At 39.8% G+C, this 20,448-nt stretch overlaps 1 pseudogene; it reads left to right on the forward strand.

The window, feature by feature from the left end:
• Positions 1-3,030: 3,030 nt before the first annotated feature.
• Positions 3,031-18,742, forward strand: LOC111909525 (putative wall-associated receptor kinase-like 16; annotated as a pseudogene).
• The last annotated feature ends 1,706 nt before the right edge of the window (positions 18,743-20,448 follow it).

Consider the following 20,448-nt stretch of genomic DNA (forward strand, 5'->3'; position numbering starts at 1 on the left):
CAGCTTCCATGTGTGTTATCTGAGGAAATTCACAGGAGAACTTCCCGACATAATTCCAATCTCAGAGTTAAGGATGGATGAGAATAAGAGGCTGATCGAAGAGCCTCAATCAATTGCTGACCGTAAGACTAAGAAGTTACGACGCAAGATGGTCGACTTAGTGCTAGTCCGATGGAAACATTCAAATGGGCTGAATCTCACTTGGGAAACAGAGGTTGACATGATAAGTCGCTATCCACATCTGTTTGCTGATGCATGATTCTGGAATGGGATCATCCTAAGGGGGAGAGACTTGTAACGCTCGGGTTTCAGGGCTAAGCATTTTTAAACAATGTAATAGTCTAGTTTAACTCTTGTAACTCTTTTTGAAGTAATAAAGATGAAATATTTGATTATTATGTGAATTATGTGTATTTATGTGCTTATTATTTAATTATAAATGTATAATTAAAAAAGAATAAAAATAAGCGTCAAAATTAAAGTGTGAGATAAGCCAGATATATTTATATAAAGTTGTAGTGGCGGAAACAAGGATTCCAGGGATATAAAGAACGCCGGAATCCGAGTTATAACGAAGAAGTTATGACGCGTCGAAGTTTCGCGACAGAACCGCCACAATACCGGGAAGCGTAAATAGTGAATTTACGATAGAGTGAGATTTAGCCTTAGCGATCTAAACGAAAGTCGTAGAATGCGTTAAACTGAGAGTGTCCATAAAAAGAACGCCCAAATCTGACTTCGTATCAAGAAGTTATGATTTTTTTGAAGTTTCAGCTTAGTAGTGTACAACCTGAAATTCGAATATTAGATCGAGCGGTTTTTAGCCGACACAACCTAAAAGAGAATCGAAGATCTCGTTAAGAGTAGCATAACAAGAAAAAGATGGGTGAAAACGGACATCGGATGAAGAAGTTATGAGAATTTAACGGACCAATCCTGTCCCGGCCTGCTAATAATACAACTTTTAAAATATAGTCAAAATTAGCTGACGGAGTCTAAACGAAAGTTGTAGAGTACATTCCAAACTTTGCGTGGATATAAAGAACGTCGAAAACGGAGCTCGTATGTGAAAGTTATGAATTTTAGAAGTCGGGAAGCAAAATTGCGAAGTCTGTTGCTAAATCGATGACGTGGCTGCACCTGAGCCGTTGCTTGTTGACCATGATGCTCGCTTCGGATGATGAAATGTCGCTTCGCTACGCCCCGCGTCCGAGGACAAGTACACCCCGCGGACTCCGGTAGCCAAGGACTACGCCCAGCGTAGTCCAAGGCCTCGCAGACTATAAAAGGCAGCGAGGGCAGCCTCATTCTTCACCCATTTTCACTTCTCTCTCTCTACAATTTCTCTCTCTAAGTTCCCTAAGCCTCCCAAAACCCTTGGTAAACCCCCTTAGCCCCCGAGGGAATCCCTGAGGCTCCCGGAGTCCCGAGAAAAAGTGTCTTTCGGTTTCAAAACACTGCTCCAAATAAAGTTTCAATTTCTTTAAAATCCGCTGCAAGTGAGCTACGCTTATGCAAATTTTAATATAGCTTTCAAATAATTATAGTAATGTTATTAGGTCCTTAAAATAGTTATTTAGGCTATTATTATGAGTTATATTGAGTGTCATTTAACGCTTATATAATAATAATAATAGTCAGACTATTAATTTGTCGCGGTTTTCGTAAGACTAAACCCTAGTGGTATTGGTACTAGGTTTTATCGAAGAAAAATTGATTTGAGAGTATCGAAGCACTGTCTGAGTGCTGAGTCACCACCTTTCAGGTGATTGCATCGTTACTTTCAGCCTACACATAGATATGAAGTATTTTATATAAATTACGTGCTATGTGTGCATATTATTTGAATACTTGTTATCTATGATGGATGAACGTTTTTATACATGTTTTCAATGATTTAAACTGCATATGTATTTTATATCTACGAAAATGTTGGGGTAAAACATGGGTAGATGTAATAGGTGATGTGTGATAAAATGATGAGAGGCCTCGATGTTGATGTTGTTGATTCTGTCATCTAGTGGAGTATGGATGACGACCACAGACTCTTCTAGGCAGTCTAGTGGAACACTAGCAGGCTTGCAATCTATAGGTGTTTGTGAACGATGTGTTCACCAGTGTACTCCATCCCCCACATGGTTGCCTTTAGGACACTTATTGCTGAGGAATCCCCTTAGCAGTAGTGTCCATCCCGATGATGATCCTTAGGCTCAGTCCCTTATGATAGTTGTTTAGGGACGTAAAGTGAGGATAACGGGAACGGCTAATCAGGTTATTGTTGATTGATGAAATTAATAAAATTATTTATTGTGGGTTGAAAACCCTATGTGCTCACCAGGCTCCCCAGCCTGAGTCACTCAGTTTCTTGTATTACAGGTAGTGGCACATGAGCATAGATGTGATGTTTGGATGAGGGATTACGAATATAGGCCTGTAGATATGAAATAATGTAGTAAGGCTTATATTGTACAATTTATGCTTTTGATCTGTATCGAACATGACATCCCAAGTCTTTTAATGAAATACATTTCTTTTGAAATGCTTTTGATAAATATTTATCATATTTTGTTTTGGGACAAATTCCGCAACACTTTTATTTAAAATGTTACTCTGATTTTTATAAAGCATAAACTAAATCAGTCTTTTCTGGCCGTGAAAATAGGGATGTCACACAAGCTCGGGCAAAAAACAAATTGGAGATGCTGAAACAGAAAGATATTTACCTCCCCAATGCAATTGATTGGAATTGGATGAGACAGACTGGGTTGGAAGAGGAGTTAACACCCTACTTGGTGAAATCTTTTGAAGTGTTAGGAACAACAATAATCTATGATTGGTGGATGCAGCTTTTCAAAATACAAACCTGTATTTAAGGAATTGTGCTGGGAATTCTTTGCTACTATCTCGTTCCGGGGTGGTAGTGAATACTATAACCCAAATATTATCACTTTTTGCCTTGGAGGGGAGCTGCGCCAGTCCAGCATAGCAGAACTTGCTTGGAGGGTAGGTCTTTATGATCAGAACGTCATTATGTCGGAGGACTTTGAAACATTTTTGAAGCAATGTCATAGGGATCTTCCCGAGGAAGTTGTTGCCTCCACTTGGTGGAATAGTATTGCAAATCGGGTTTATATTCCCTCTTCTGCTCAGGAAGGCCATATCCGTTCTCCGATCCATCATCTCATCCACCGCATCATTGCTAGCACCATCAACATGAGGAAGGATGATGACAAAGTCCCTACTCTCGATATTTTCTACTTGTGGAGCATAATCACCCCGGAAGTTTTTTGCAACTTGCCTTATTGTTTGGCAAAATATCTTGCGGATGGAGCGGTGAAGGAAAAGATTACCTCCAAAATTAATGGGGGTATGTTTGTTATAAGACTAGCAAGATCGTATGGGGTTTTGGATATGCAAGAGGCAAGGGAATTAACAGTAATTTCTCCTCCTCCATTTAGCACTACATTATTCCAGAGGGAAAGGATTGCAAAGAAGTTTGGGGATTCATATGCAATCCCACTTGAAGATGAGGTGATTGTTCCCGAGGAGCCAGGAAGAAGAGTTAGGTAAAGGAGGGAACGGGCCCGAGAAGACCCACCGATTATCCCGGTGGAAGACAAGAATGAGGAGTGGAATAATGTGGAGTATAGGAGGTATTTGGATGATATTGGACGAGTTTGTGTGCAATTTCACGATTTTCTACTGGGGGCCGATCTACTCGCCGAGTTCACGTTTGACTCGCCGAGTCCCTCAACGTGTCAATCTCAATATCTGTTTTGGGCACATTCACTGCAGCTTTTATCCCTATTTTCGTGAAGATTCATCCGTGGAAGATTTCTGAGAGCTTTGTCCTAAACAATTGGAGCTATTTAGATGTTTACCACACACATCAAGTTTACCACACGCGACATGATACCCAAGGCATGGATGAGTTGTTCCCATGTCTAAAGTCATTCGAAGTAGGAGCTTAATTGAAGATGATTAGTTTCGCCACTACTATCCCAGGGGAGTTTGTTCTAATTCCCTCTATATTGTATATTTTTCATTTTCATGCATAACATGCAATTGCGACATTGCATAAATTAAGTGTGGGGTAGGGGGTTGGTTACATTTTAGTCAACTTAGAATCCTAATTTAGGCTAATTTTTTCAAAAATCTTGCATAAAAAAAATTGCTTAGGGCTAAATTAGAAAACTATGGTAAAAGTAATTAAGATTCCATGTTAGAATTATGTTGATGATTGCATGAAGACCCAAATGTTTAGTTTAGCCTATATACATTCTAGTGCATTTGTGGCCTCCCTTATTCTAGTGAAATCATGGGACAAAAACAGGACCTTGCTTAGTTTAAAGGATGCAATATTTTAGCATTGTGTACCAGAAATGTATCCAGGAAAATTTTGTTTTTAACCAATAAAGGTTGAAGTTGAGCGCCCTTGCTTAAGCATGTAGGTTTTTGAGTGATAAAAAGTGAGGTACATGTAAAAAAATAAAAATACAAGAAAGAGAGAGAATTACAAGAAAAAGTTTGAAGAATTTTTGAGCATTAAAGTCACAGTATGAAGATCAAAGATAAAAAAAAAATTCTAAAGAAATTCAAAAATTGAAGATACCCAAAAATCAAAGATCAAAATGTAAAAAAAGTGAAGAATTCCAAAGAGCTTCATAGTGGTATCATAAATTGTAATTTTCTAGATTATGTATGATTGGGTTGCTCAACCAAAAATATATTGAGGTTAAGAAACTTTTTTAGGGATGGATTCGGAGGGATGCATAAAATGAGTGTTGTTCAAAAGAAGTAGGCGAGTGTTTATGAGGATTGTAAGTATTTAGAATTTAGGGGGTCCTTAGGAAAAATTTTAGACACAAATGCATGCGTTGCGGTCTTGGCATAATGGCTGGGTTCAATTGGAATTGTCTTATGTGATTCTAGTGTGCTAAAATCAGCTTTGCTTGGGGGCAAGCAAAAGTCAAGTGTGGGGTATTTTGATATGTGCATATTTATCCATGTGTTTAGTATAGATTTTTATTAATTATTAGTTAATTAGTTGCATAATATGGACAAAAGGTAGTTAATAATGTTTAAACTATATTTTCAGTCCAGAAGACATGCTTGGAAGCAAAAAGGAAGAAGGAGAAGCAATCAGAAGCTGGAGAATGAAGAAAGAAGAACAAACGTGGAGCTACTCGGCGAGTTCCACTGAATGGTCGCGAAGTAATGTCCAGAATCCTTACCGTACACATATTTCTCAAAGGAACTCGGCAAGTTGGATACCTACTCGCCGAGTTGCCCCTGTTTTGAGATAATTATAAATAGAGGATCTAATTCCGAATCGGAGAGTTTTTTTGGTATCTCTGGAGAATAACTTTCGACTGAGGAAACCCTTGGAGACTGGAAGAAACCTAATATTCGATCTTTAGAATACTCAAGGGGAATTAGGTTAAATTTTCCACTTATTCTTAGAAGTGAATCATGTTTAGATGTAACATCCCGGAAATCCAGAGGTATAGTTGAAGGGCTAAAGTGTAAATAAGAAGGTCGACTCGACGAGTCGAGTCGCGGTTCGAGACACGTGTTAAGTGACCAACTTGGTGAGTCGCATGGGTGGACTCGGCGAGTTGGTGCTGTATGAAGAAAACCCTAATCCGGGGGTTGTGCCCTATATAAAGAACATAATACCATCTCCCCAGCCTCTTTACCCTCCCTTGAGTTCCAGAAACCCTAATAGACATGAGTGAGAGATTGGAGTACATTTTGGAGCTTAGATAAGTGGATTAGGAAGTAAATCTTGAAGAGCAAAGGGGTTGCAGCAAGGAAAGGTCACAAATTCGAGGTCTAGTTCAGTCGGAGCTTACATTGGAGGTAATAGATCTATTCTTGAGCTTATGTGCATTTAGATCTATCAATTGTGGGGTTTTTAGGGCATGAATGAGGTCCATCTCGAGTTTGGAGTGAGATCCGAGGTTGCTACCTCAGATCTAGGGTTGTAATGACCCAAGGAGCCATAAAGTCGATGATCAAGAGATGTAGGCCAACATACCTAGGGCGGACCAGTTATCCCGAAGGCCCAGCGAGCGGTCTGGATAGGCTGTAGGCCCCAAGAGGGCGGACTAGACGTACCGAGGCTCGGAGAGTGGACCAGGCCGACTGAAGGCCCGGTGCGGGCAGACCAGTCAAACTGTACACTCAGAGAGTGGACCAGGTGGATTGAAGGCCCGGTGCGGGCGGACCAATCACACTGTAGACTCAATGGATATGGCTAGACTCGGAGGGTGGACCAAGTGGACTGAAGGCCCGGTACGGCGGACCAGTCACACAGTAGACCCGAAGTGAATGGTTGTTTTGTGTTCTGTTATGATATGACATGTTATGTGTATGGTATATGTGGTTGGTATTTTGTGGATATATCACTAAGCTTTCGGGCTTACAGTTGTGGATTAAATGTTTCAGGTTCTTCAGGAGACCGTGGCAAGGCGAATGCGTGATCGTACCGCTCCTCGTGTTTATGTTTTATGATATGGTTCTGGGAATACTCTGATAATAATTGTATTGAAAACCTTTTTGTAATAACTTAATGAATTTGGATTGTTTTTGAAAAGTTTAAATCGGTTGGAATTTTTAGAGCGTTACAAGTTAGTATCAGAGCCTTGGTTTGAGTGAATTGGAGGAATATTCGTGTGAATCCAGTCTCAAATAAAGGAGAGTTTTCAAAAAGAGAATTTAAAATGGTTTTCAAAATGAGTAAAGGAGGACGCGGAGGTACGATCAGTCGGAGCCAGTAAGTAACCCCAAGATACCATACAAGTTATTTGTTTATAAGATATGATAGAACAACACGCTAGTACTAGGCTAGGGATCTTATGGAATTTCGTGATAGAGTTTCCTGATTTATGAGGCCTGCTAGCCTAGGGTTTCTTTCTGTATGAGATTTCGAGTGTTCCTCTAGGAATGAGGATTGGGTGCTTGTTATGTATGATCATCACTAGGGTGTTGTGGTGATACTTGATATAAATATGGGTAGGTGTGGAAGGTACTATGGGCCCGTACTACTGAAAGCACAGAACCCATACGTGTATCAAGGAAGCCACAACCTCTAGGGTTGGGTTGGGAGTTGGTTCTCGGGGTTCTGGGAGAGCGTCTGATGTTTTGCGGTATTTTCTGTATGGTGGTTACGAGGCATGCTGGGAGCAGATCCAGATCAGGATCGGAAGCAAGAGAGGGCGGTCAGGGTGGGTCAGTACTGCCCGAGGTTATTGTTTAGATGAGTACAGACGAGTTGGATGCTAGGATTCGTGAGATCCTGCATGATCAGGTTGTTGTGTTGTTCCGGGCCGAGTTGCCAGAACTATTTGGGTCGATCAAGACCGCCATGGTTGAGTATTTTGATGAGCGCTATGCAGCTTTTACAGAGACGGCTACCGCGGCGGCTACAACGACTATAGCAGCGGCAGGGTGAGGAGCCGGTAGAGGTTTTAAGTATCGGGACTTCGATAATACAAAGCCCCCTACCTTCGATAGAGTTCAGGACCCGATTGTTGCTATGAGATGGTTGTCAGACGTGGAGGGGTGTTTCTTCACGTGTCCATGCCCTGCTGATCAGAGAGTGAGGTGTGCTCTGAACCTGTTGAGGCTCGGGCGAAGGATTGGTGGAGATTGACCATGGGGTCATATTCGGATGCGCAGAGGGTTGCAGTTTCATGGGATCAGTTCTGGGAGATCTTTAGTACTCGTTATGTTCCACGGGTTAAGAGGGAGAGGTTGGCTCAGGAGTTCCTGGAGCTAAAGCAAGATTCAGAGTCGGTGATGGAGATCACCAGGATGTTCACTGAGAGGCCGATGCTTTGCCCAGAGTTTGCTTCGGAGCAGGCTCAGATGTCCCGATATCTGAGTATGCTCAAGAGGGATATAAGGCAGTTTGTGTCTACGCAGAGGTGCGAGACCTTGCTGGAGTTGCAGGAGGCCGCTCGGCGGCGTGAGTTGGAGATTGAGTTACAGTTGAGAGAGCAGAGGCAGGCCCTGACACAATCACAGCTGGCGTTGAAACGGTCCAAGACCGTTGATTCTAGGGTTGGAGATCAGAGCAGCCGCACTTGTGGGAAGTGTGGGAAGGGTCACACCGAAGTTTGTAGGTCTGGTGGTGCGTGCAGCAAGTGTGGGAGAGAGGGGCACTATGCGATGGATTGCTGTCAGTCAGTCCTAGTTCAGGATATGAGGACTTGTTATCAGTGCCACCAGGTTGGTCACATGAGGGCCAACTGTCCACAGTTTGCTGCAGGACCGGTGCAGGCTCCTGCATCGACCACTTTGAGGATTACAGGTGGAGGTCAGGGTGGAGCAAAGCCCCCGAGGGTTCAGGGGCGTGCTTTTCAGCTTATAGCAGCGGAGGTTAGGGCAGAGCCGGATGCAGCTACGAGTATGTTTCCTTCTTGATATCTTGTTGTCTTATGGTTGCTATGGAATATTATATCTGCTAGTCTTGTTCGCGTAATTCATGGTATTGTATTTGTTCGATCTTTTGGGTTTATGGTATTATTGATGGGTCGGTAGTTAGGGGTTGAAATCAGTTAGCATCCAAGGAAATGATGGTCAGATTTTGTTTGTATGGTCTTATTGTTGGGTATAGCATTGTGTTTTGAGAAGTGTTCAGCGGGGAGTCGAACTCCCTTAGAGTTCGAGATGCGCGATGCCGGAACGTGATTTTGTGGAAATTGATCGTTTTGATTCAGTTCATGTAAAAGAGAATTTGTTGAGTAAGAACGTTTAAGTGATGCTGGTTGGGTCACCGGTGGTTGGTAGTCAGTGCTCTAAGTGGGGAGAATTGGAAAATTCTCAGGAGGATCGACAAGTATTTGAGGTGGATTAGCTGTTTGGGAGTCAGCAGTGTTTCAGTCAGCCAAGAGTGTGGGCTAGTATGAGTAAGTGGCAAACTAGTGGGGGCAGGGAGCAGACCATGGATTCAGGAAAGTTAGTGTTTGATGTTAGGCCTGGGTTTAGGCCATGGAAAGGATTCCGAGATCGGAACGAGAGTTCGGAACCACTAAGGGACTAGAACAGTATGAACAGGAAGGATTCCCTGGAAGGGTAGTTGAGCAGACTGAGAAAATTGAAGGCCGAAAGGCCTACCAGTCAGGTTAAAGGCTCGGGAGAATGGTCCAGATAGGCTGAAGGCCCAGAGAGGCGGTCCATACATGCTGAAGGTTCTGAGAACGGTCCAGACAGGCTGAAGGCCCGACGGCGGTCTAGACATGCTGAATGTTCCGAGAGTGGTCCAGATAGGCTGAAGGCCTGGTAAGGCGGTCCAGTCATGCTGAAGACTCTGTACGTGTTAGTGGACCGGTTCGAGGAGAGTGAGAAAAGGCGTCATTAGGAAATGATGATTGATATGGTCTGGCCCCAAGTGTTGATGAAGTTAGTGAAAGCAGTGCATGGACCCTAGAGTCCTTGCAAGTAGATTCAGAGTTAAGGAAGTTCGAGAATGACAGTTGCTCTACATGGGTAATGTAGAGTGAAGTATAGCTCAGTGGCACGTGCCGTTGTGGTAAGGGTGGATGAGTGGATTTCCTAGAAAGGAAAGGCATGTAGCTCCAGAAGGAGCGTGGGTACTCCAACAGAGGAGGAAGTGGAGTAAGTGGATTATCGGCAGTACTTCAGCTATTGGTAGTAAGTACTGGGATGGTACCAGTGGTATGGGAACGCATCCGGGTTGGGTGTCTGTTGAGGTTGTGGAAGGATTTTCGGTATTGTTGAACCAAAGGAGTTCGGAAGGGATGCAAGGAGGGAGCCTTGGATTTTCTGTATGGATGCGATCAGGAGGTTATGTATGTAGTGGTAATTCATCCTGGGGATGTTTGGAAGTATTGCTAGTGTGTCGGGTTTTCCAGCCCGAGGATGTTGGCTCAGGTACAACATGTGTACGTGATTGCATAAGAGAGCTCATGGGAGTGCTCATGAGCTAAGGGATGTGTCATCCTGTTAGCCCGGGAAGAAAAGAGTTGGATTCGGAGGGAGAAGCGGGATGAGTCCCAGCAGCTGGCACTGGGTCAGGACCTGGTGGTTCAGGGTGAAATCTAGCTTGGTGAGAGTCAAGTGCTTGCTGTGATTTGGAAGTGATGAAGGTATCATCGGGTGATCTTTGGTTAGCAAGGGTTATTATCAGGGAAAGAAGCCGGTGGCCGGCTTGAATTAGTTTCCGTATCTATGGGCGAGAAGAGTTGGATTTTATAGAGGCTCGATAGTAGTGTTCGGGGGAACCTGGGTCGGTCGATACCAGGAGGGTGCATTGTGGGAGTATTATCTGGAATTGTGTGTTGCAGCAGGCTTCGAGGACGAAGCCTAATTTAATTGGGGGATAATTATAACATCCCGGAAATTCAGAAGTATAGTTGAAGGGCTAAAGTGTAAATAAGAAGGTCGACTCAGCGAGTTGATGGATAGACTCAGTGAGTCGAGTTGCAGTTCGAGTCACGTGTTAAGTGACCAACTCGGCGAGTCGCCTGGGTGGACCCGGCGAGTTGGTGCTATATGAAGAAAACCCTAATCCTGGGGGTTGTGCCCTATATAAAGAACATAATACCCTCTCCCCAGCCTCTTTACCCTCCCTTGAGTTCCAGAAACCCTAATAGACGTGAGTGAGAGATTGGAGTACATTTTGGAGCTTGGATAAGTGGATTAGGAAGGAAATCTTGAAGAGCAAAGGGGTTGCAGCAAGGAAAGGACATAGATTCGAGGTCTACTTCAGTGGGAGCTTACATTGGAGGTAATAGATCTGTTCTTGAGCTTTTGTGCATTTAGATCTATCAATTGTGGGGTTTTTGGGGCATGAATGAGGTCCATCTCGAGTTTGGTGTGAGATCCGAGGTTGCTACCTCAGATCTAGGGTTGTAATTACCCAAGGAGCCATAACGTCTATAATCAAGAGATGTAGTTCTTTTGTCCCAAACCTTAGCCCAAGAGTGTTTTATTCTTAGATCTCTTCAGATTCACGTAAAGTTTGCCACTTTACGTGATTGATGGGTTGTAAGGGAGTGGATCTATGGTTTGGAGCCCCTGCATGGCTTGGAAAGCCACTGTATGGATTAAGAACTAGAGGTACTCGGCGAGTCACATGGGTGAACTCGGCGAGTTGGATGAAGATGGGCAGGAACTCGACGAGTTGGAAGAAAAACTCGGCGAGTATGTTGAATGTTGCCTTGGAATCGACGAGTCTGTTCTTGGACTCCGCGAGTTTGGTAGTGGAGTCCTAGCCTTTTTGGGTTAAGCTGTGAATCGGTGAGTCGAGGGACGACTCGGTGAGTTGAGTGGGAAAGGACTCAGAGTTTGTTGGACTCGGCGAGTCTTGGGGCGACTCGGCAAGTCTTGGGGTGACTCGGCGAGTTGAGTCGTGGATTAGGAGTTCTAAATATAGGGACTGGATGAGTCAGCGGGTTGACTCGGCGAGTAGAGTCAGTCAGGAAGGTTGACTTTGACTGAGGACTTTGACTTTGACCAATGGTTGACCAGTTGACATCCAAGGGTATTTGTGGTAATTGTGGGCATTTATTTTTAGTTCAGTGATTTGGAGGTGGCTAGTGGTGAAGATCGTGTCAGTGGTCGGAGCATCCTGGTCTTATCTTTTCAGTTGATAGTTGCAGGTGAGTTATCCTCACTATATCGATAGGGTCTACGGCACCAAGGTCGGCCCTTAATCGGATTGTAATCCGGGTATCGTTGTTAAGATATTGCTTTGCTATGCTTGCATCCTGGTAGTTAGGATGATATATATTAGAGACCTGGTTAAGGTCGGTATCCTGGTTAGGATGATGTTATGTTATGTGATATGCTAGATCGGTTTGATTGGATGTGGATTGTTATATGATTATATGTTTATGTGCACATGGTTGTTAGACTGGGGATGGGTTGAGGTGGGTCCTGCTTTGTGTTGTAGGCCAACATACCCAGGGCGTACCGGTTATCCCGAACGCCGAGCGAGCGGTCCGGATAGGCTGTAGGCCCCAAGAGGGCGGACCAGACGTGCCGAGGCTCGGAGAGTGGACCAGGCCGACTGAAGGCCCGGTGCAGGCGGACCAGTCAAACTGTAGACTCAGAGAGTGGACTAGGTGGATTGAAGGCCCGGTGCGGGTGTACCAATCACACTGTAGACTCGATGAATATGGCTAGACTCGGAGGGTGGACCAGGTGGACTGAAGGCCCGGTACGGCGGACCAGTCACACAGTAAACCCGAAGTGCATGGTTGTTCTATCTTCTGTTATGATATGACATGTTATGTGTATGGTATATGTGGTTGGTATTTTGGGGTTATGTCACTAAGCTTTCGGGCTTATAGTTGTGGTTTAAATGTTTCAGGTTCTTTAGGAGACCGTGGCAAGGAAAAGGCGTGATCGTACCGCTCCTCGTGTTTATGTTTTATGATATGGTTCTAGCAATACTATGATAATAATTGTATTGAAAATCTTTTTGTAATAACTTAATGAATTTGGGTTGTTTTTGAAAAGTTTAAATCGGTTGGAACTTTTAGAGCGTTACATTAGATTAACTAAATTCGTTTTTAGCTTCTCTTTTACTGTAATCATGAGCTGAATTTTCGTAGTTTCTATTTAGGAAAGAACAAATTACTCCTATGGTTTGATTTATAACTTGATTGATTGATTGTTGGTGATTTTATTAAATTAAGTTTTTTAAAGACCCTTATGCATTAACCATAACTATTTTCTGTTAATTGGAAGACAATTAGGCTGCATGAACATCTCGTAATTGTTAACCTCATATGATTTATGTGAACACTTTATTATATGCATAGGATTAGTGAATATGAAAATATGATTAATTAGAGAATGGGTAAATTAATGTGTGAGCTTTTTTGAGAAACCAACAAACAAGAGGTTAGTTGAATTACTAAGTTGATTAACCAATTACAAATCTTATTTAATCCAAATAATTGAACTTGGGAGTTAATTAGTTTAAACACTTGATCACTGCTTGAATTGATTAATTTCCTAAGGGTTGGTAATAACGAATGTGAATCTAATCACTATAGTTGGTAATCAATAACAATTAATTTATTACTTTATCATAAAATTTACCATAGGAGTGAATTGGTTGGACCTAAACAGAAACCCTTTTATTAAATTTGGTGAATTTTTACTTGCATTAGTTGATTAGTTAATTACGTGTTAGGTGGTGTGTTTAAATTTCTAGTCTTGTAAAACTAAAGAAAACCCTTCACTTTTATTACTTATTTAGCTAAAATTAGTTATTAGTTTAATTTCCGTTCCCTGAGTTCGACACCCTACTTATTCAACTATACCACTAAAAGACAGATTCACTGCCTCTGTGTGCTAAATCTATATTTTTAGAGTAGTAATAAAACCAATGAATTTTACACACATCAGCACCCTAAAATCTACAATAAATGGCAATCTTTGACAGACCATTTTCCTCACCCCCTCTCGCTCATTCTCTTTCTATCTTGATTCTCATGCCACTATCCTGAACGTCTCTTAAAGTCTTAGCTTGTAGATTCCTACCCCACATCAATGGTTTCATAACTCTCAAATGAGTTTACAACCCCATTTTCAACTCTTTTCGGGGGTAAATACATTTCTAAAATATAGCTTTACGTAGTTATTACTCACTATAGTTAGATAATTTTACCCATAAAATTACAATAATATTATGTCCGGTAGTTACTCCGCCCAAATACTTTAGCAAATAGTATGCCTAGTTGTTATGCTGAACCACTATGATAGATAAGATCATACCTAGTTGTTACACTAGCCAGTTGTCAGGAAACACTAACACTTGGTATTATAGCCACCTTTGGATAAGCTTGGTACCTAGTGTTACTCTGCCCAAATTCCTGGCTACACTAAACAGACTATATATATATATATATATATATATATATATATATATATATATATATATATATATATATATATATATATACACACACACACACACACACACACACACATAGTCTGTTTAGCGTAGCCGATAATTTGGATAAGCTTAGTACTTAGTGTTACTCTGCCTAAATTCCCGGCTACGCTAAACAGACTATATATATATATATATATATATATATATATATATATATATATATATATATATATATATATATATATATATATATATATCACTACTAGAAAAACAACCTTTTACGACGCTCATTGCACGTCATAAAAGGCTCAGACGACGCGCAAATGCGCGTCAAGGAAGGCCCTGTCATAAAGAGAGACGACGCGCATTTAGAACGCTCATTTACGACGCACATTTACGACACGCAATGCGTATCGAGGAAGGCCCTGTCATAAAGGAAGACGACACGCATTTGCGTGTCATAACCTTACGACGCGCGTGTTAATGACACACAATGCATATCAAGAAAGCCCCTGTCAAGAAAGGCCATGTCATAAATGAAGATGACACACATTTTTGCGTATCATAATTTTAAATGTTTAATAAAATTATTATTTATAGATTTACTAATTTTCAAATTAAATAATACATTAAAAATCTCATAGTACAAAATAAAATACTATAAATAACAAAGATAATTCATTTCACTAATATGTCAAATACAAATAATTATTCCAAAAGTGAGTAAATGTTATAAAAAAATGAACTCATTTATATACAATTGCATCATCTAGCTTACTATGTGCCAATAACTCTCTGTGTGTTTACTTTTGCTTGAGTCTCGTTTCCTCCAAAGCTTCTAGCCATGCCAAAATATGATATCTTGAGTCTCGTTTCAAGAACCAAAATCACCTTCAATCACCCAATTAAACTCTAATGTTGGTAGACTGGGAGTTCCAGAATCAAGTTTACATCCATCACCTTCAATCACCCAATTAAACTATAGATCTTCTGTTGTTTGAAAGAAATTGGTGTTTGTAATCTATGAAAAAAAAAACGCAAAGACCAAGGTTAACATTTTCTATATAGAAAGCACAACTTGACATATGAATATATAATGCGCAACATAAACATTTTGATGAAAATGATATAGACAAATAAGTAAGAGTGATGATATTGATACCTTAATTACGCCATTGGTGAACGAAATTTTAATTGGTTGATAGCAATACATGACCTCTAAAAACAAATAAACAAAGGATCGCATCATAATTAGCTTAATGAAGTAGTTCTTATACATTGTCTCTACCAAAAGATTCATCATGGGAACATTTTTGTTGGAAATAACTAAACAAAAACCTAAATACTAAGCAAAAAAATTATAGTAATCACCATTTAGACCAGGATGAGGAGTCCGATTAGGCCATATGAGACCATTTAAGCAGAAATTTAAGTCATTTGGTGTATCTCCAAAGTCACCTCCATATGCCTAGTATTTGCTACCATTTGCATTTTCCTTGAGTAACCCCTGATACCAGATGCAAATATTTAGAACTACCCTTGCACCACATTTACAATTTTATTGAAGAGTATCATGTAAACTTGTACGAAGTACATATAGTCATATATACATGCAAAATTCTAAATAGCACCTCTTTAACGGAATGGTGTTATTTTTGTAATCCAAAGGAACTGTTGAAAGTGCAGGTTCAAGTGGCAAAGTCGTAAATGTTTCATTAAGCATTAATTTCCCCTTCTGTAGCTCATGTTTCACTTTATCCAAATTTCCTTCAATACTGTTAAGCATTACTTGTAAAATCATCTGCTTACTCCTGACCCCTCACTTTTGGTTCCCTATCTGATGCAGCATCAAGAACAGAGAACACGATCTCACCAAACATAATCAATAATCAGATTGAAGTATATATTATGAGTAAGTAATAAAGTACATGTAACACAATAAAGTATTATTAAGGAACTTATGATTTCAAATATTATTTTTTACACTCGGATGCCAAAATATTTGATGTTATTCTTCTACAAGTTGAGAACCAACTCAGATATGAAAGATAATAGTCCACCAGCCTACAAAATTTCAATAAGATGTTTTAGTTTTTCTTTGACCCATGTTAAAAATAGTCAAACAGATGAAAGAGAGAAAAACCTGGCGACCAACTACCACAATTGCTGCTAATGTTACGAAGAATGAACTAAATAAAGTATACATGTAAATGTCGAAAAGGTTATTATGGAGATGGCTGGAAAGATGGAAAAGGATGCACTGCAGATCAATCAATGCTTATAAAGATTTCAGTAGGTAAGTAAAGTGACAATCCTTTCATGTTGAGCTCCTACTACTACAACTTATAAATTAAAGTATCTTGTTTGCAGGTTCCTCATTTGCTGCCATCTTTCTAATTGTGTTTCTTAACTGGTTGTACTTCGGACTCAAGAAACGTAGACTTATGATCCTTAGAGAAAAATTCTTCAAGCAAAATGGTGGAATCCTGTTGCAACAACGGATTTCTGGGGATGGTGGAGCTACTGATCAAGCAAAAGTCTTTACCATAGAGGAGCTTAAGAGGGCAACCAACAAATATCATGATAACAGGATTATTGGTAAGGGTGGCTATGGCACAGTTTATAATGGAATACTATCAGATAGTAGAACAATTGCCATAAAGAAGTCCAAACTAGCAGATCAAACCCAAACCCAGATAGAGCAATTTATTAATTAAGTGTTTATCATTTCTCAAATCAATCATAGAAATGTGGTGACAAAACTATAAAATTAGTCCATGTGGTATTCAAAAAGCTTTGGATAGGATCCAAAAGGTTTTCAACTTGCATGGATAGTCCAAAATCAAGATTTTTCTTTGGTTTTGATCCAAAACAATTTAAAAAGACGGTTTTTCCCTTTTATTTCTTTTTTTGTATTTTTTATATTTTGTTTAATAATTTATTAATTAAAAATTAAAAAAAAAACAATTAGCTACCCCACCCATACCTCCACTCGTACCCTCCCATTCTCTCCCCATCTCTCTTTGACTCTCTCCACCTTCTCCTTCCTCACCCTACACCTGCAAATTCAACCTCCCACACACATTCACACAAACACTTAGGTTTTAATCCTTCTTCATCACCATCGAAGTTACATGTGGACCTTTTCCAGTTGCTTAGTTGCTGGCTTGCTGCAGTTAAAGACATCCAATCTTGATAACATTCATCAGTCTTCCTCTAACATTGACTAGTCAACTTTTGTATCCTCTTCTCATATTTCTCTACTCATATTTCTCTACTGATTTCTTTCGCATGACTTTCTTCTGTATATATTCGGAAATTTGGACACATTTATACATCATTTAGTAACATTAATGTGTTTGTTAATAAGAACATTACATACTTGAACTGAAGGGATTTCTATATCAACATCACAATTCTAACAATTTAGAAAATCTTGTTTTACATCATCTGTGAGTAAATCAAAAAGAAAAAGTCAAATCAAATTCACTCATCAAATTACAAATAGAATTAAAAATCTATATGAAACTTTAGCTACCAGAGATTTTAGGAGCTCACTTATGCAGATTCCACTAACCAATGGGCTTCCAGTGATTCCTTTAAACCTAATTACAATTGTCTCACCAGGTTTGACCGAGACTCTTAAGTCAACTAACTGTGACGGTTTATTAGCTCCAACAACAGAGAAGATGTCGAAATCTGCAAGAATTTGTTGAGAAACAATGGTGAGCTGGGATTGTTCGCTGGGAATAAAGAAAGGGTTAAACGGGAACATATTTAATTGTGTGTATGTGTGTGTACTTTAAGTTAAAGGTGAACTGGGAAGAAGAAGATCGGGAATGGGGGTAGGGGAGGTGAAGGTGGGTTTTTCTTGTGTGTGTGTGTGTGAGAGAGAGAGAGAGAGAGAGAGAGAGAGAGAGAGAGAGAGAGAGAATGGTGGGGCGGTTGGTGGAAAATTCTTTTAATAAAAATCTTTTTTTTAAATTAAAATAATGTTAAAATAATTATAAAAAAAGAAAAAAGAAAATAAAAGGGCAAAATCATATTTTCAAGTTTTTTTTGGAGCAAAACCACAGAAAAATCTTGATTTTGGACCATCCATGCAAGCTGCAAACTTTTTGGACCCTATCGAAAGTATTTTGAATACCACAGGGACTAATTTTACAGTTTTGTCAAATGTGGTAAAGTTGATTGGATGTTGCTTGGAAACAGAAGTCCCATTATTGGTTTATGAGTTCATTCCAAATGGCACACTCTATGATCACATCCACAACAAAGGCAAGTCGTTAGCTGTTACATGGGACATCAGACTTAGAATAGCAAAAGAAACAGCTGAAGACAATGGTGCAAGGAACACTAGGCTACTTAGATCCTGAATATATGCAGACGAACCAGCTGACAGATAAGAGTGACATTTACATTTTTGGGGTAGTGTTAGTGGAAATGATGACTGGAAAAAAAGCTTTTAGCTTTGATAGGCCAGAGGAAGAGAGGAACCTAGCCATGCATTTTCTATCTTCTTTAAAACAGGGACGACTCTTCCAGATTCTTGTTGAATAGCTGCAGAAAAATGATGATCATAACGAGATTATCAAAGTCTCAACTCTTGCAGCAAGATGCTTACATGTTCAAGGAGATGAAAGGCCTACCATGAAGGAAGTAGCTATGGAACTGGAAGGAATATTGGCATCATTGATACAAAAGCATCCGTTGGTGCAAAGTACTTCGAATGAAGAGAAAGTGGAGTATTTGCTTAAAGGAACAACTGATGACTACGAATGCACAGAGGGGGCAACTGGAAGTTCAAGTACATTTGATAGCATGAGCAACCTTACAATATTACCTATTGCTAGTGGCAGGTAACAGTAGATACATTTGATAGCATGAGCAAGCAATTAATGTTCCTCTTCCTAATCCCATTCCTTTCCCTTAATTCAACAAATTCTTCTTGAAAAAAGAATTAACTGAATTGTTCTGTAGTTGGTGATTGCAAAATCAGAACAGTCAGAACAGATCTAAAAACTTGTTACATAATTGAAATTTATGGGAAAGACTAAACTACCCACCTTCGAGAACCAAGGTACTACACCATACAACAAAATAGCAGAGTCCATCAGTATTATTACAAACCCATGAAGGAAGTGGAAGTTACTGGAAAAAAACATATGAATTGATGAACATGAAGTTACAAGAAAATAAATATTATGATGATGAAAATATTAGATAGCTTTTATCAAGACTATAAGCTCTAGATTTTTTTGAACTTTTCCTTACTGATTACCCCTTCCAAAGTTTTGGGAAGGGTTGGCAGCTTCACAAAAAAAACTTCCAAGAACATGGTATTCTTACATTAAAAGAAAAGTTATCGACTATTGTATTCTTACTTTAAGACCTCCATCGGAACATGTAGAATTTTGTAACAAGATAAATAGTTAAAGGTCAAAGAAACATACAGATGCATAGGAAGAAAGAACTTACATAAGTATCAAGTTGTTTGATAAAACAAATCATTATCCATGTGTCAATACAAACTGTTGTTACATGAGAAAATCAACAACCTTGATCAGGTCAAATATCTCCCATGTTGCCCTATTATCTCCCTTTAAGGACCGGATGTTATTGCTCTTTAAGGACTGGATTGTCCTGGTTCAAGCATTTTATCGAACACTTGGTATGCATGGTGAAACTTTTTTTCAAATTTCAATATGAACTGGTTGGGTATCACTGAATATTGTTGTTGGGATATGACATAGGCCAGTCGGTTGCCCCACATCTCACATTGCTTGCATAATCATCACCAAACTGAGATAATGTGCCGAATCCAACCAAATGTTAAATCACAACAAAAGGAACAAATCAATAAATGACTAGCAAAAGAATTTAAATATAATTGTTCCCTGTGGAATCGCTAACAGCTCCATACATGGTCCATGACGCAGATTCAGGGGCGGAAGATGAGGCATAATATGATTGTGCTTGTCCATGGCTTGAATCAACAACGTGATGCTTAAAAATCGAAACAATCAAAAATGGTTTTAGTTGAAATGCACCATTATTAAAAACCAATGAATGACTAGCAAGAGAATTTAAATATCATCCATAGGCATCGATTAGTGTTATATAAAGATGCTAAAGCATTGTTTCTGCAGGTGTCTTAATGCCTACCTCAAGTGAATTCGGGTCGAGGGTGGTTATGGTGTCCGTAACTCCTTGATTCATCATAGCATCAAAAGCATCCTCCTGTTAAAAGAAAAAAACAGATATTAGCTTAAAGCCTTAAACCTGGAATTTTCATGAATCTACAAACGAACCTAAGAGAAACACTTATAATCAACAATAACCAATAAAAGCAAAAACACTAACTAATTCACTGGAAACAACAAATCAACCTTACGAATATCTAGAGTCAATCGCAAGCTTGTAATGCAAAACACCTTGTTGCCGACGTCTGTGTTGATTCAAATTGATGATTATAAACAAAAACAAGAAATTTAAAACGGGTATTAAGGAGATTTGTATGTTCGTCGAGATTTAAGAACTATGGAAAGATCTAAGAGAGAGGTAAAAGG

The sequence above is a fragment of the Lactuca sativa genome, chromosome 3, assembly GCF_002870075.4.
Source record: "Lactuca sativa cultivar Salinas chromosome 3, Lsat_Salinas_v11, whole genome shotgun sequence".
In the NCBI taxonomy this organism is placed as follows: Eukaryota; Viridiplantae; Streptophyta; class Magnoliopsida; order Asterales; family Asteraceae; genus Lactuca; species Lactuca sativa.